We start from the raw sequence: 16,624 nt of genomic DNA, 5'->3' as shown, positions 1-16,624 counted from the left end.
TTTGTCTGACTTACTTCACTCAGTATAGTAATCTCTAGATCCATACATATTGTTACAGATAATATTATTTCATTATTCTTTATGACTGAGTAGTATTCCATGGTATGTATAAGTGTACCACATTTGCTTTATTCATTAATCTGTCAACAGACATTTAGGTTAATATAATGTCTTGGCTGTTATGAATAGTACTGCTGTGAACATCAGGGTACATGTATCTTTTCAAATTACAGCTTTAATTTTTTCTAGATATATGCCCAGAAGCGGGATTGCTAAATCATATGGTAGCTCTATTTTCAGTTGTTTAAGAAAACTCCATGTAGTCTTCTATGGCGGCTGCACCAATTTACATTCCCACCAACAGTGGAGGAGGGTTCCCTTTTCTCCACAGCCTCAGAGCATTGTAGATATAGATGACGGCCCCTCTGATGCTGTAGGGGGGATAACTTACTGTAGTGTGACTTGCGTTTCTCTAATGATTAGTGATGTTGGGAATGTTCCATGTCCCTGTGGCCATCTGTGTGTCTGCATGGAGCATTGTCCATGTGGATCCTCAGGCAGTGACTCTGATGACAAGGATGATGCTGACGTTGGTGACAGCACTGGTGCTGATAGCACAGTGGGGGGAACAGGTGACACGTTGCCAGGTGCTCTTGGGTCCAGAGTGACTGAGAGACCGGGGACGTCTCCATGAAAGTCCAAGTGTAGAGTAGGAACAGAGGTTGAATCAAAAGAAAGAAAGAAGAAAGAAGGATGAAACAAGGAGGCAGAAACAGGCCAAGGAACTTTGCGTTGTGTGAGAAGATGAAACAGCCTGGGACCAACAGACACGACTCTCTGACCCTCGCTTTCTTCTCCAGCTGGGAGTGAGGCTGAATAAAATATTTCAGGTTGCTCTGCTTCTCTTCACCTTGTGTTGTCTAGAATCTGGTTCAGTAAATATGAGCTGATTCACTGAGGCCTCCTTGCATTGACTGATGGGTTCACTGGGCTCCGGATGCCTGACTTCCTTCCCCGTGAGCCTGTCTCCAAGGTTCTCAGGGAGCACGTCCTCCATAGTGCCTCCTGCTGGGCTCCCATCCAATCATTTCCCTCAGACCCTGGAGCCCCGCAGACCCCGTGGGACGCCCGGAGGAGCCCGCGTCATCTGACTTGGGCTGAGCACGGGGATAATCCTCCTCCAGACCTGGGGACCAGGGTGGACACCCAAGGGTAACTGAGAGCAGAGGGCTTGTGTGCAGGTGTGAGGGGGGGTCAGCCATAAACAGAGGGGCAGAGAAAGACAGCACACACCTCACCCAGGTTGCCTCACACCAGGACTCCTGCAGGAGCTTCCAGATCAGTCTGCCTGTGTTTACCTTGGGGCACTGCCCTGCCCCACCCGTCTATTTCCCGCACTGCCTAGGATGACCCAGAAGAACATCGCCCTTAGCAGCAACTGCTTTCACCTCCTCCACGGCTACCCGTGACTCTGAGCACAGATGACAAAGCCTAATTGCAGACCAAGGCAGCATTCAGGAGCCTGGGGTCCCCTGAGGGCAGAGCTAAAGGCCAGACTCACTTGATCCCCAGGAGCAGGACTGAGAGGCTGGGGGATGGGAGCAGGATTGGAGGGAAAGTCCATCCAAGGCCATGTTCTGACCTGGTCACCCATCTGCAATTGCATCTGCCTGGACCTTCTGAGGAGCCTTCATGGGATGCCTCAGGCTCCTCCTCTCCATAGAGGAGAGGGGAGCATCTGGGTGTTGCTCAAAGGCCCACGGGCCAGCTCTATGGGACAGCAACTCTCTGTGTTTCCACCTGTGAAGCATGTGAGCACCTAACAGGCTCCCACACCTGGAGCCCAGGGCAGGAAGCCAGAGACCTGGGACCTGGAAATGATCCCAGGACGTCTCCTAAGTCCCTGCCCACGTGCTGCAGAGCCTTCTCCACACTTTTGTCCAAACCTCCCTCGGAAGACTTTCCTCAGTGCCTCAGACTCTGACTCTGACTCCCTCTCAGCCAGTGTTCCCTGAGACTTCAACTGGCCCTTCCATTCCTTCCTGAAGATGTGAGAGAAAAAAAAAAAAGCAAAGTGAAGTTGCTCAGTCATGTCTGATTCTTTGTGACCCTATGGACTGTAGCCTGCTGGCCTCTCCCATCCATGGGATTTTCCAGTCAAGAATACTGGAGTGGGTTTCCAGTTCCTTCTCCAGGGGATCTGCAGAAGGATCAACTCAGGGATCGAACCATCAGCAGTCATGCCCATCGCCTGCCTGACCTTCAGAAATAGGAGTTCATTCCTTCATCAGTTCATGGAGAATTCCCATCCTGCACAGACTTCTGGGCAGGGATTCAGGTGCTGGGTACAGAGCCATTCAGTGTACACCCCCATGTCTCCCTGAACCCTCAGAGCTGGACCCCACTTAGCTCAGTGTGTGGTTGATGCAATTCCACGGTGACCCCTAGGTCACGTGAGAGCCCTGTGATTCTGAGCAACAGAGACTGAGTCTGACTAAGTGACACAGAAGAGGTGCTGGGGGAAGCAGGGCAGGTCAGAGAAAGGAAAGAAGGCCCCAAACTCACGCAGGTCAGGAAGGACAGGAAGCAGGACAGGTCCCCCTGCAGGAGCTCATGGTCTGTCCCCTGAGGCCCCAGACAGCAGGGGGTTAAGTCCCGGCACCAGGAGTCCCAGTGTCAAATTCTCAGGACACAGAATAGCTGGGGTCCAGGGACCATATTTTTGGAACAGTAGGTCAGGCTGAAGGATGAGGAAGATGAATGGGTAACAGGGACCCTGAACCCTGGGGGTAAAATCTCGGGTCAGGAGGCTCCAGATTGAGTGCTTCGTAGATGCACATGTGCCGTCTTCTCAGACCAACAGAAATGACTCTCCTCACCCTGTTCTGGGTCCAAGCACCCCACACATGACAGCAAGGGCACCGCTGACTTCCCCAGCCGGAGACAAACACGCATCACCTCCACCTGCTCCATCTTGCAGTGATGTCAGGGGTGAAAGGCCCCAGGTGATGCCAGTGCCTCTCCTGCTCTGTTGAGCCCCTTTCTCTGTGTTCTGCATGTGTGTTACATATGTACAGGCAACAGGGAGGTGCAGTGGGCCCTGACCTCCAGGAACATTGCTCCCCTGAGACCAGTCTTCACTGGGATCCCACTCCCTGTTCTTCTTTCCTGCAGGGAAATTCACACCTGTTGAGCCTGGGCTGGGCCATCGCTGTGTCAGCACCGTCACCTGGGTCCTCATCGGATCCTCACTGCCCCTCTGAGACCAGGTGGTATCACCCCCACGGAGAACAGGAGGAAGCTGGACCCAGGGTCCAGGAATGTGGCCCCGGCCCCTGCCTGGGAAGGACTGTCCTGGATGGGGCCTCTGTGTGTGTTTCCAGCCTCTTTCCGGCATCCAGGTTGAGCTGACTGCTCAGGAGGACACAGGGTGTCCTCTGCCAGAAGGAAGTGAAGCAAGCACATGGCATAACTGTAACACAATGTCCTGGGTCCGGAGCAGTGTACCTGCCTTCTTGGAGCCCAGGTCACACGGCTGTCTGTCATCACCTGCTGTCCTGTCCCAGGTGGGGAGAGACAAGCAGGGGTCTGTGCTGCATGCATGTGCCCACCACCCAGGACCTGAGTCCCTCCCAGCAGGGCCTCTGCTGGTGGTTTCTAGTTTCTCTGCAGGCCCTGGCACTGGGTGGTTTTAAGCTGCTGCTCCCATGTCTCAAAGGTACCTTGCAATTCAGAGCCACTTTCACACCAGCTGCACACAACCTCCTGTTGACTTGTTCCTGGGGCTTAAACCTAACTGAGCAGTGTTGTGCTAAGTCTACAGCGGACAGTATTTACACTGAAGCTCCTTCTTTTCAGCAAGTTTTGTAGCGTGCACAGAATATCTACCAAGAGTTTGCACACAGATGAGTGATGAGCTGGCCCTGGTCTCCCTGTCAATGACAATCAGTGATAAGAGACTTGTTCTGTCACAGCCCTGCTTCCAAACCACGTGTAGTCCTAGCCGGCTCTCCTGCCTGTGACTGCACCCTGCTCAGCTCTGCTGCTTAGCTCCTCTGTCTCCTAAGGCTGCTAAACCCACTCTTGACTTTACATTAACTGTTAAACATAAAAAATAAAAAAAGCTTTTTCTCTATTTACCCAAGGTAAAGCTGCCCAAACCCCAATGGCCACTGAGACCTTTGGTAGAAGTGCACGTGGGCAGAGACATCCAGATGTGAGATTCCTTCAGGATAGAGGTTTTGTGTTTGTCTGCAAGTCTAACTCATGACTTCCCCTTTGCTGACCCCAACTTGTCCACTTCCCAACCTCTTCTCCACTAGACCCCCAGCTCCTGCTTCCCCTGTATCTGGAAAAGCCTGCTCACAGGGCAGCAGGACTGACCCTGGCTCAGGCTCCTCGCCCAGCCTTCGCCTTGCTCCAGAGAGCAGGGGTGGGTGCTGGTGTGGGGAGTGGGGTGTGGTATGGGATGAGCATCCAGCTCTCCTCTTCTAGATCAAAGACCTGGACAGCAGCCTTTACCCCATTGGCCAGAGCAACATCAGCAAGGCAGGCGGGTATCAAGTGGGAAAGGGGGAGAGAGGGAGGGGCTGGGAAGAAGCCCATGCAGTGGGAGAGTGATTTGCCAAGGGCCTCACAGTTTGTTGGTGGCAGGTCTTCCTTCACAGATCCCAGATAGGATGTGCTAAGCCAAGAAGGCCCTGGCATGTCAGAGCTGAGCTTGTTTCTCTAAGGGGTCAAAAGGGAGGAGGCAATAGCCCAGGGTGGGGCCCGGTGGGTGGCCAGGCCTGAGTGACTCAGACAGGAGGGCTTTCACTTACCCTTTTCCTTCCCGGTGTATATCTGGGCCCAGAGGGTGTGTGTGGTTTATTGAAGAGATGCACAGCTGGTGGGTGTCTGCATCTGCAGAGCTGAGAACAACTGGATCTTGTTCACACTTGGGCAGAGGAAGTCTCCTGGGTAAGCAGGGGTTTAAGACTCCGCCTAATTCCCCGTCCTCAGGATGAATGTCTGAGAAAAGGATGGTTGTCACTAACTGACAGAAGAAGGAAATGGAAGCTCAGAGAGGTGAGGTCATGGCCGCGGCAGCAGGTGAAGCAGGGGCAGAGCCTGGATGTGGGGGCAGGTGTGTCTGAGGGCTTCCTCCTGCCACCTGGGCCCCTGAACAGAGCAGAGGGAGGGCGGCACCCATTCCAGTGGGCTCAGCTCAGGACGTGGACTCCTGAGATGTGACTGGAGACCCGAGAAGGAAGCAGATTTGGGCGGGGCTTCCGTCCTTTGGCCTAGAACACACAGAAGAACTATACAAAAAAGGTCTTAATGACCCAGATGACCACGATGGTGTGGTCACTCACCTACAGCCATACATCTTGGAGTGTGAACTCAAGTGGGCCTTAGGAGGCATCACTAGAAACAAAGCTAGTGGAGGTGATGGAATTCCAGCTGAGCTATTTCAAATCGTAAAAGATGATGTGGTCAAAGTGCTGCACTCAATACACCAGCAAATTTGGAAAGTTCAGCAGTGGCCACAGGACTGGAAAAGGTCAGTTTTCATTCCAATCAGAAAGAAAGGCAATGTCAAAGAATGTTCCAACTACAACACAATTACACTCATCTAACACACTAGCAAGGTAATGCTCAAAATTCTCCAAGCTAGGCTTCAACAGTATGTGAACAGAGAAATTCCAGATGTTCAAGCTGGGTTTAGAAAAGGCAGATGAACCAGAGATCAAATTGACAACATTCATTAGATCATAGAAAAAGCAAGAGAATTCCAGAAAACATCTACACCTGCTTCATTGGCTACACTAAAGCCTTTGACTGTGTGGATCACAGCAAACTGGAAAATTCTTCAAGAGATGGCAATATGAGGGAGGAGCTAAGATGGTGGAAGAATAGGACGGGGAGACCACTTTCTCCCCTACAATTTCATCGAAAGAACATTTGAACACTGAGCAAACTGCACAAAACAATTTCTGATCACTAACAGAGGACATCAGTTGCCCAGAAAAGCAGCCCATTGTCTTTGAAAGGAGGTAGGACAAAATATAAAAGATAAAAAGAGAGGAGGAGCCAAGATGGCGGAGGAGTAGGGTGGGGAGACCACTTTCTCTCCTACAAATTCATCAAAAGAATATCTGAACGCAGAGCAAACTTCACAAAACAACTTCTGATCGCTAGCTGGGGTCATCAGGTGCCCAGAAAAGCAGCCCATTGTTTTCGAAAGGAGGTAGGACAAAATATAAAAGATAAAAAGTGAGACAAAAGAGCTAAGGACGGAGATCCGTCCTGGGAAGGGAGTCTTTAGAGGACGTTTCCAGACACCGGGAAACCCTCGCACTGGCGGGCCTGGGGGAAGTGTTTGAATCTGGGAGGGCAACCTGACTGGGAGGGAAACAATAAATAAAACCCACAGATTACGTGCCTGGAGGCAACTCTCAGCAGAAAAGTACCCCAGACACCTGCATCCGCCACCAGCAAGAGGGGGCGGCACGGAGAGGAGCGGGCAGCATTGCTTGGGGTAGGGTCTGGGCCTGAGTGCCCTGAGGACAATCGGAGGGAGCTTTTGTGAGTTGCCAACTTGAACGGTGGGAGAGCAGGGAAGAGAGAGAAAATTAACCGGCCCGAACACGCTGCCGGCCGTTCGCAGAACTAAGGGACCGAGAAAGTCCAGAGACGAGCTCGCAGACTGCAGACCGGCCCAGACCCGCCGGAGGCGGGAGCAGGTCGCAGCGAGACACAGGGCACAGGCACCCGACCGGCGCCGGCGGGACTGGGGCTGGGGACGCAGAGGGCAGAAGGCGCACGCACCCGACTGGCGCCGGCGGAAACCGAGATTGGGACCGTGGAAGGGAGTGGGCGCGCCGCGCCGCACCCAGGGAGAATATGCCTGTCAAGCTCCTGGCTGCCTGGACCGCTCTGACGGGGAAGGCACAAGAGCGGAGGCAGCATTTTGTTCCGCGCTTTTGTGGAACACCCGAGGGCTGGAGCTGCGCGCAGCGCGCGGCGCACTCCATATAGAGCAGCCGGGATCCTGAGCAGCGCAGACCGAGAAAGCAGCGCCAGCCCCTCCCAGCAGGGCGACAGAACTAGCTACCTGAATAAGAGTCCACCTCCGCCCGCCTGTGTAAGGGCGGAAATGAGGCTCTGAAGAAACCGGCAAACAGAAGCCAAAAAAACAAAGGGAACCGCTTCAGAAGAGAGCAGTGCAACAGCTTAAAATCCCTGTAGAAAACACCAATTACACCGGAAGAGGCCTGTAGATATCGAGAAGTGTAAGCTGGAACGAGGAGATATCTGAAACTGAGCCGAACCCACACTGACCGCAACAGCTCCAGAGAAATTCCTAGATATATTTTTACTTTTTTTTTTTTTAAAAGGAAGGAAAAAAAAAATTTTTTTTCTTTTTTCTTTCTTCTCTTTTATTTTCCTTTAAAATTCCCTATTACTCCCCCATTACTCCTTAACTTTCATTTTCATAGATTTTTATGACTTTTTTAATTAGGGAAAATTCTTTTTTTTTTCTTCTTTTTTTCTCCTTTTTCTCTTCTATTTTCTATTTTTCTTTTTCTCTTATTTCTTTTAAAGTCCTCTAGTACTCCTCTACTACTCCTTAATTTTCATTTTCAATACACTATAACCTTACCAAAAAAAAAAAAAAGAAGAGAAGCCCTATTTTTTAAACTGAACTTCATATATATTTTTAAATTTTTTTTGTGTGTGTTTTGGTTTTTGTTTTTAATATAGTATTTTTAAGAGTCTAATCTCTACTCTAGATTTTTAATTTTTGTTTTTCAATATATGATATAAATTGTGAACATTTAAGAATCCAATATTCAGTTCCCATTTTTATTCAGGAGTGTGTTGATTATTCTCTCCCAATCTCTGTTTTCTCTCTGACTCGGTTTTCTACCTCAGAACACCTCTATTTCTTCCTTTCCCCTTCTCTTCCCAATCCAATTCTGTGAATCTTGGTGGGTGTCTGGGCTACGAGAACACTCTGGGAATAGACAACTGCGTAGATCTGTCTCTCTCCTCTTGAGTCCCCCTTTTTCTCCTCCTGCTCATCACTATCTCCCTCCTCCCTCTCCTCTTCTTCATGTAACTCTGTGAACCTCTCTGGGTGTCCCTAACGGGGGAGAATCTTTTCGCCATTAACCTAGAAGTTTTATTATCAGTGCTGTATAGTTGGAGAAGTCCTGAGACTACAGGAAGAATAAAACTAAAATCCAGAGGCAGGAGACTTAAGCCCAAAACCTGAGAACACCAGAAAACTCCTGACTACATGGAACTTTAAGTAATAAGTGACCGTCCAAAAGCCTCCATACCTACACTGAAACCAACCACCACCCAAGAGCCAATAAGTTTTAGAGCAAGACATACCAAGCAAATTCTCCAGCAACGCAAGAACATAACCCTAAACGTCAACATACAGGCTGCCCAAGGTGACACCTGACACATAGACCCATCTCAAAACTCATTACTGAGCACTCCATTGCTCTCCAGAGAGAAGAAATCTAGTTCCACGCACCAGAACACCGATGCAAACTTTCCTAACCAGGAAACCTTGAGAAGCCAATCGTCTAACCCCACCCACTGGGTAAAACCTCCACAATAAAAACGAACCACAGACCTCCAGAATACAGAAAGCCCACCCCAGACACAGCAATCTAAACAAGATGAAAAGGCAGAGACATACCCAACAGGTAAAGGAACATGAAAAATGCCCACCAAGTCCAACAAAAGAGGAGGAGATAGGGAATCTACCTGAAAAAGAATTTAGAATAATGATAATAAAAATGATCCAAAATCTTGAAAACAAAATGGAGTTACAGATAAATAGCCTGGAGACAAAGATTGAGAAGATGCAAGAAATGATTAATAAAGACCTAGAAGAAATAAAAAAGAGTTAATTAAAAATGAATAATGCAATGAATGAGATCAAAAACACTCTGGAGGGAACCAAGAGTAGAATAACGGAGACAGAAGATAGGATAAGTGAGGTAGAAGATAAAATGGTGGAAATAAATGAAGCAGAGAGGAAAAAAGAAAAAAGGAACAAAAGAAATGAGGACAACCTCAGGGACCTCTGGGACACTGTGAAATGCCCCAACATTCGAATCATAGGAATCCCAGAAGAAGAAGACAAAAAGAAAGGCCATGAGAAAATACTCGAGGAGATAATAGCTGAAAACTTCCCTAAAATGGGGAAGGAAATAGCCACCCAAGTCCAAGAAACCCAGAGAGTCCCAAAAAGGATAAACCCAAGGCGAAACACCCCAAGACACATATTAATCAAATTAACAAAGATCAAACACAAAGAACAAATATTAAAAGCAGCAAGGGAGAAACAACAAATAACACACAAAGGGATTCCCATAAGGATAACAGCTGATCTATCAATAGAAACCCCTAGGCCAGAAGGGAATGGCAGGACATACTGAAAGTAATGAAAGAGAATAACCTACAACCTAGATTACTGTACCCAGCAAGGATCCCATTCAGATATAAGGAGAATTCAAAAGCTTTACAGACAAGCAAAAGCTGAGAGAATTCAGCACCACCAAACCAACTCTTCAACAAATGCTAAAGGATCTTCTCTAGACAGGAAATGCAGAAAGGTTGTATAAACGTGAACCCAAAACAACAAAGTAAATGGCAACGGGACCACACCTATCAATAATTACTTTAAATGTAAATGGGTTGAATGCCCCAACCAAAAGACAAAGATTGGCTGAATGGATACAAAAACAAGACCCCTATATATGCTGTCTACAAGAGACCCACCTCAAAGCAAGAGACACATACAGACTAAAAGTGAAGGGCTGGAAAAAAATATTTCATGCAAACGGAGACCAAAAGAAAGCAGGAGTCGCAATACTCATATCAGATAAAATAGACTTTCAAATAAAAGATGTGAAAAGAGACAAAGAAGGACACTACATAATGATCAAAGGATTAATGCAAGAAGAAAATATAACAATTATAAATATATATGCACCCAACATAGGAGCACCGCAATATGTGCAGCAAACGCTAACAAGTATGAAAGAGGAAATTAATAGTAACACAATAATAGTGGGAGACTTTAATACCCCACTCACAACGATGGATAGATCAACTAAACAGAAAATTAACAAGGAAACACAAACCTTGAATGACACAATGGACCAGCTAGACCTAATTCATATCTATAGGACATTTCACCCCAAAACAATCAACTTCACCTTTTTCTCAAGTGCACACGGAACCTTCTCCAGAATAGATCACATCCTGGGCCATAAATCTGGTCTTGGAAAATTCAAAAAAATTGAAATCATTCCAGTCATCTTTTCTGACCACAGTGCAGTAAGATTACATCTCAATTACAGGAAAAAAATTGTTAAAAATTCAAACATATGGAGGCTAAATAACACGCTTCTGAATAACCAACAAATCATAGAAGAAATCAAAAAAGAAATCAAAATATGCATAGAAATGAATGAAAATGAAAACACAACAACCCAAAACCTATGGGACACTGTAAAAGCAGTGCTAAGGGGAAGGTTCATAGCATTACAGGCTTAGCTCAAGAAACAAGGAAAAAGCCAAATAAATAACCTAACTCTACACCTAAAGCAATTAGAGAAGGAAGAAATGAAGAACCCTAGGGTTAGCAGAAGGAAAGAAATCTTAAAAATTAGGGCAGAAATAAATGCAAAAGAAACTAAAGAGACCATAGCAAAAATCAACAAAGCTAAAAGCTGGTTTTTTGAAAAAATAAACAAAATTGACAAACCATTAGCAAGACTCATTAAGAAGCAAAGAGAGAAGAACCAAATTAACAAAATCAGAAATGAAAATGGAGAGATCATAACAGACAACACTGAAATACAAAGGATCATAAGAGACTACTACCAGCAGCTCTATGCCAATAAAATGGACAACTTGGATGAAATGGACAAATCCTTAGAAAAGTATAACTTTCCAAAACTGAACCAGGAAGAAATAGAAGATCTTAACAGACCCATCACAAGCAAGGAAATCGAAACTGTAATCAGAAATCTTCCAGCAAACAAAAGCCCAGGACCAGATGGCTTCACAGCTGAATTCGACCAAAAATTTAGAGAAGAGCTAACACCTATCTTACTCAAACTCTTCCAGAAAATTGCAGAGGAAGGTAAACTTCCAAACTCATTCTATGAGGCCACGATCACCCTCATTCCAAAACCAGACAAAGATGCCACAAAAAAAGAAAACTACAGGCCAATATCACTGACGAACATAGATGCAAAAATTCTTAACAAAATTCTAGCAAACAGAATCCAACAACATATTAAAAAAATCATACACCACGACCAAGTGGGCTTTATCCCAGGAATGCAAGGATTCTTTAATATCCGCAAATCAATCAATGTAATACACCATATTAACAAATTGAAAGATAAAAACCATATGATTATCTCAATAGATGCACAGAAAGCCTTTGACAAAATTCAACACCCATTCATGATTAAAACTCTCCAGAAAGCAGGAATAGAAGGAACATACCTCAACATAATAAAAGCTATATATGACAAACCCACAGCAAGCATCACCCTCAATGGTGAAAAATTGAAAGCATTTCCCCTGAAATCAGGAACAAGACAAGGATGCCCACTCTCACCACTACTATTCAACAAAGTGTTGGAAGTTTTGGCCACAGCAATCAGAGCAGAAAAAGAAGTAAAAGGAATCCAGATAGGAAAAGAAGAAGTGAAACTCTCGCTGTTTGCAGATGACATGATCCTCTATATAGAAAACCCTAAAGACTCTTCCAGAAAATTACTAGAGCTAATCAACGAATATAGTATAGTTGCAGGATATAAAATTAACACACAAAAATCCCTTGCATTCCGTTATACTAACAATGAAAAAACAGAAAGAGAAATTAAGGAAACAATACCATTCACCATTGCAACAAAAAGAATAAAATACTTAGGAGTATATCTACCTAAAGAAACAAAAGATCTATACATAGAAAACTATAAAACACTGATGAAAGAAATCAAAGAGGACACAAACAGATGGAGAAACATACCATGCTCATGGATTGGAAGAATCAATATTGTCAAAATGGCTATTCTACCCAAAGCAGTCTATAGATTCAATGCAATCCCTATTAAGCTACCAACGGTATTTTTCACAGAACTAGAACAAATAATTTCACAATTTGTATGGAAATACAAAAAACCTCGAATAGCCAAAGTAATCTTGAGAAAGAAGAATGGAACTGGAGGAATCAACCTGCCTGACTTCAGACTCTACTACAAAGCCACAGTCATCAAGACAGTATGGGACTGGCACAAAGACAGAAATATAGATCAATGGAACAGAATAGAAAGCCGAGAGATAAATCCACGAACTTATGGACATCTTATCTTTGACAAAGGAGGCAAGGATACACAATGGAAAAAAGACAACCTCTTTAAGAAGTGGTGCTGGGAAAGCTGGTCAACCACTTGTAAAAGAATGAAACTAGAACACTTTCTAACACCATACACAAAAATAAACTCAAAATGGATTAAAGATCTAAATGTAAGACCAGAAACTATAAAACTCCTAGAGGAGAACATAGGCAAAACACTCTCTGACATAAATCACAGCAAGATCCTCTATGACCCACCTCCCAGAATATTGGAAATAAAAGCAAAAATAAACAAATGGGACCTAATTAAACTTAAAAGCTTTTGCACAACAAAGGAAACTATAAGCAAGGTGAAAAGACAGCCCTCAGATTGGGAGAAAATAATAGCAAATGAAGAAACAGACAAAGGATTAATCTCAAAAATATACAAGCAACACTTGAAGCTCAATTCCAGAAAAATAAATGACCCAATCAAAAAATGGGCCAAAGAACTAAACAGACATTTCTCCAAAGAAGACATACAGATGGCTAACAAACACATGAAAAGATGCTCAACATCACTCATTATTAGAGAAATGCAAATCAAAACCACAATGAGGTACCATTACACGCCAGTCAGGATGGCTGCTATCCAAAAGTCTACAAGCAATAAATGCTGGAGAGGGTGTGGAGAAAAGGGAACCCTCTTACACTGTTGGTGGGAATGCAAACTAGTACAGCCGCTATGGAAAACAGTGTGGAGATTCCTTAAAAAACTGGAAATAGAACTGCCATATGACCCAGCAATCCCACTTCTGGGCATACACACTGAGGAAACCAGATCTGAAAGAGGCATGTGCACCCCAATGTTTTTATCTTTCAATTTGTTAATGTGGTGTATTACATTGATTGATTTGTGGATATTAAAGAATCCTTGAATTCCTGGGATAAAGCCCACTTGGTCATGATGTATGATCTTTTTAATATGTTGTTGGATTCTGTTTGCTAGAATTTTGTTAAGGATTTTTGCATCTGTGTTCGTCAGTGATATTGGCCTGCAGTTTCCTTTTTTTGTGGCATCTTTGTATGGTCTTGGAATGAGGGTGATGGTGGCCTCAGAGAATGTGTTGGTAAGTTTACCTTCTTCTGCAATTTTCTGGAAGAATTTGAGTAAGATAGGTGTTAGCTCTTCTCTAAATTTTTGGTCGAATTCAGCTGTGAAGCCATCTGGTCCTGGGCTTTTGTTTGCTGGAAGATTTCTGATTACAGTTTCGATTTCCTTGCTTGTGATGGGTCTGTTAAGATCTTCTATTTCTTCCTGGTTCAGTTTTGGAAAGTTATACTTTTCTAAGGATTTGTCCATTTCATCCAAGTTGTCCATTTTATTGGCATAGAGCTGCTGGTAGTAGTCTCTTATGATCCTTTGTATTTCAGTGTTGTCTATTATGATCTCTCCATTTTCATTTCTAATTTTGTTAATTTGGTTCTTCTCTCTTTGCTTCTTAATGAGTCTTGCTAACGGTTTGTCAATTTTGTTTATTTTTTCAAAAAACCAGCTTTTAGCTTTGTTGATTTTTGCTATGGTCTCTTTAGTTTCTTTTGCATTTATTTCTGCCCTAATTTTTAAGATTTCTTTCCTTCTGCTAACCCTGGGGTTCTTCATTTCTTCCTTCTCTAATTGCTTTAGGTGTAGAGTTAGGTTATTTATTTGGCTTTTTTCTTGTTTCTTGATGTAAGCCTGTAATGCTATGAACCTTCCCCTTAGCACTGCTTTTACAGTATCTCATAGGTTTTGGGTTGTTGTATTTTCATTTTCATTCATTTCTATGCATATTTTGATTTCTTTTTTGATTTCTTCTATGATTTGTTGGTTATTCAGAAGTGTGTTATTTAGCCTCCATATGTTGGAATTTTTCATAGTTTTTTCCTGTAATTGAGATCTAATCTTACTGCATTGTGGTCAGAAAAGATGACTGGAATGATTTCAATTTTTTTGAATTTTCCAAGGCTAGATTTATGGCCCAGGATGTGATCTATTCTGGAGAAGGTTCCATGTGCACTTGAGAAAAAGGCAAAATGAATTGTTTGGGGTGAAATGTCCTATAGACATCAATTAGGTCTAGCTGGCCCATTGTGTCATTTAAAGTTTATATTTCCTTGTTAATTTTCTGTTTAGTTGATCTATCCATAGGTGTGAGTGGGGTATTAAAGTCTCCCACTATTATTGTGTTATTGTTAATTTCCCCTTTCATACTCTTTATCATTTGCCTTACATATTGCGGTGCACCTATGTTGAGTGCATATATATTTATAATTGTTATATCTTCTTCTTGCATTAATCCTTTGATCATTATGTAGTGTCCTTCTTTGTCTCTTTTCACATCCTTTATTTGAAAGTCTATTTTATCTGATATGAGTATTGCAACTCCTGCTTTCTTTTGGTCTCCGTTTGCGTGAAATATTTTTTTTCCATCCCTTCACTTTCAGTCTGTATGTGTCCCTTGTTTTGAGGTAGGTGTCTTGTAAACAGCATATATAGGGGTCTTGCTTTTGTATTCATTCAGCCAGTCTTTGCCTTTTCATTGGGGCATTCAACCCATTTACATTTAAAGTAATTATTGATAGGTATGATCCCATTGCCATTTACTTTGTTGTTTTGGGTTCACGTTTATACAACCTTTCTGTGTTTCCTGTCTAGAGAAGATCCTTTAGCATTTGTTGAAGAGCTGGTTTGGTGGTGCTGAATTCTCTCAGCTATTGTTTGTCTGTAAAGCTTTTGAATTCTCCTTATATCTGAATGGGATCCTTGCTGGGTACAGTAATCTAGGTTGTAGGTTATTCTCTTTCATTACTTTAAGTATGTCCTGCCATTCCCTTCTGGCCTGAAGAGTTTCTATTGATAGATCGGCTCTTATCCTTATGGGAATCCCTTTGTATGTTATTTGTTGTTTCTCTCTTGCTGCTTTTAATATTTGTTTTTTGTGTTTGATCTTTATTAACTTGATTAATATGTGTCTTGGGGTGTTTCGCCTTGGGTTCATCCTGTTTGGGACTCTCTGAGTTTCTTGGACCTGTGTGACTATTTCCTTCCCCATTTTAGGGAAGTTTTCAGCTATTATCTCCTCGAGTATCTTCTCATGGCCTTTCTTTTTGTCTTCTTCTTCTGGGACTCCTATGATTTGAATGTTGGGGCGTTTCACATTGTCCCAGAGGTCCCTGAGGTTGTCCCCATTTCTTTTGATTCTTTTTTCCTCTCTGCTTCATTTATTTCCACCATTTTATCTTCTACCTCACTTATCCTATCTTCTGTCTCCGTTATTCTACTGTTGGCTCCCTCCAGAGCGTTTTTGATCTCATTTGTTGCAATATTCCTTTTTAATTGACTCTTTTTTATTTCTTCTAAGTCCTTCTTAAACCTTCCTTGCATCTTCCCAATCCTTGTCTGCAGGTTATTTGTCTGTAACTCCATTTTGTTTTGAAGATTTTGGATCATTTTTATTATCATTATTCTAAATTCTTTTTCAGGTAGATTCCCTATCTCCTCCTCTTTTGTTTGGCTTGGTGGGCATTTTTCATGTTCCTTTACCTGTTGTGTATTTCTCTGCCTTTTCATCTTGTTTAGACTGCTGTGTTTGGAGTGGCCTTTCTGTATTCTGGTGGTCTGTGGTTCCTTTATATTGTGGAGGTTTCTCCCAGTGGGTGGGTTTGGACGATTGGCTTTTCAAGGTTTCCTGGTTAGGGAAGCTTGCATCGGTGTTCTGGTGCATGGAACTGGATTTCTTCTCTCTGGAGTGCAATGGAGTGTCCAGTAGTGAGTTTTGAGATGGGTCTATGTGTTTGGTGTAACTTTGGACAGCCTGTATGTTGACACTCAGGGCTATGTTCCTGTGTTGCTGGAGAATTTGCGTGGTATGTCTTGCTCTGGAACTTATTGGTTCTTGGGTGGTGGTTGGTTTCAGTGTAGGTATGGAGGCTTTTGGATGATCTCTTAGTACTTAATGTTCCCTGTAGTCAGGAGTTCTCTTGCGTTTTCAGGTTTTGGGCTTAAGTCTCCTTCCTCTGGATTTCAGTCTTATTTTTCCAGTAGCCTCAAGACTTCTCCAAATATACAGCACTGATAATAAAACTTCTAGGTTAATGGTGAAAAGATTCTCCACCGTGAGGGACACCCAGAGAGGTTCACAGAGTTACATGAAGAAGAGGAGAGGGAGGAAGGAGATAGAGATGAACACGAGGAGAAAAGGGGGGACTCAAGAGGAT

The 16,624-nt window shown here is 43.9% G+C and overlaps 1 protein-coding gene across 1 annotated transcript in view; it reads right to left on the bottom strand.

Moving 5' to 3' along the window:
• LOC122680078 (apolipoprotein L3-like) overlaps positions 1 to 16,624 on the bottom strand; it is a 411,694-nt gene that overhangs the window by 177,361 nt on the left and 217,709 nt on the right. The gene's annotated exons all lie outside the window — the stretch shown is intronic.

This window comes from Cervus elaphus, chromosome 22, assembly GCF_910594005.1.
Source record: "Cervus elaphus chromosome 22, mCerEla1.1, whole genome shotgun sequence".
Lineage (NCBI taxonomy): Eukaryota > Metazoa > Chordata > Mammalia > Artiodactyla > Cervidae > Cervus > Cervus elaphus.
Note: the sequence above shows the minus strand (reverse complement) of the source record. Positions and strands in the feature narration are given on the sequence as shown.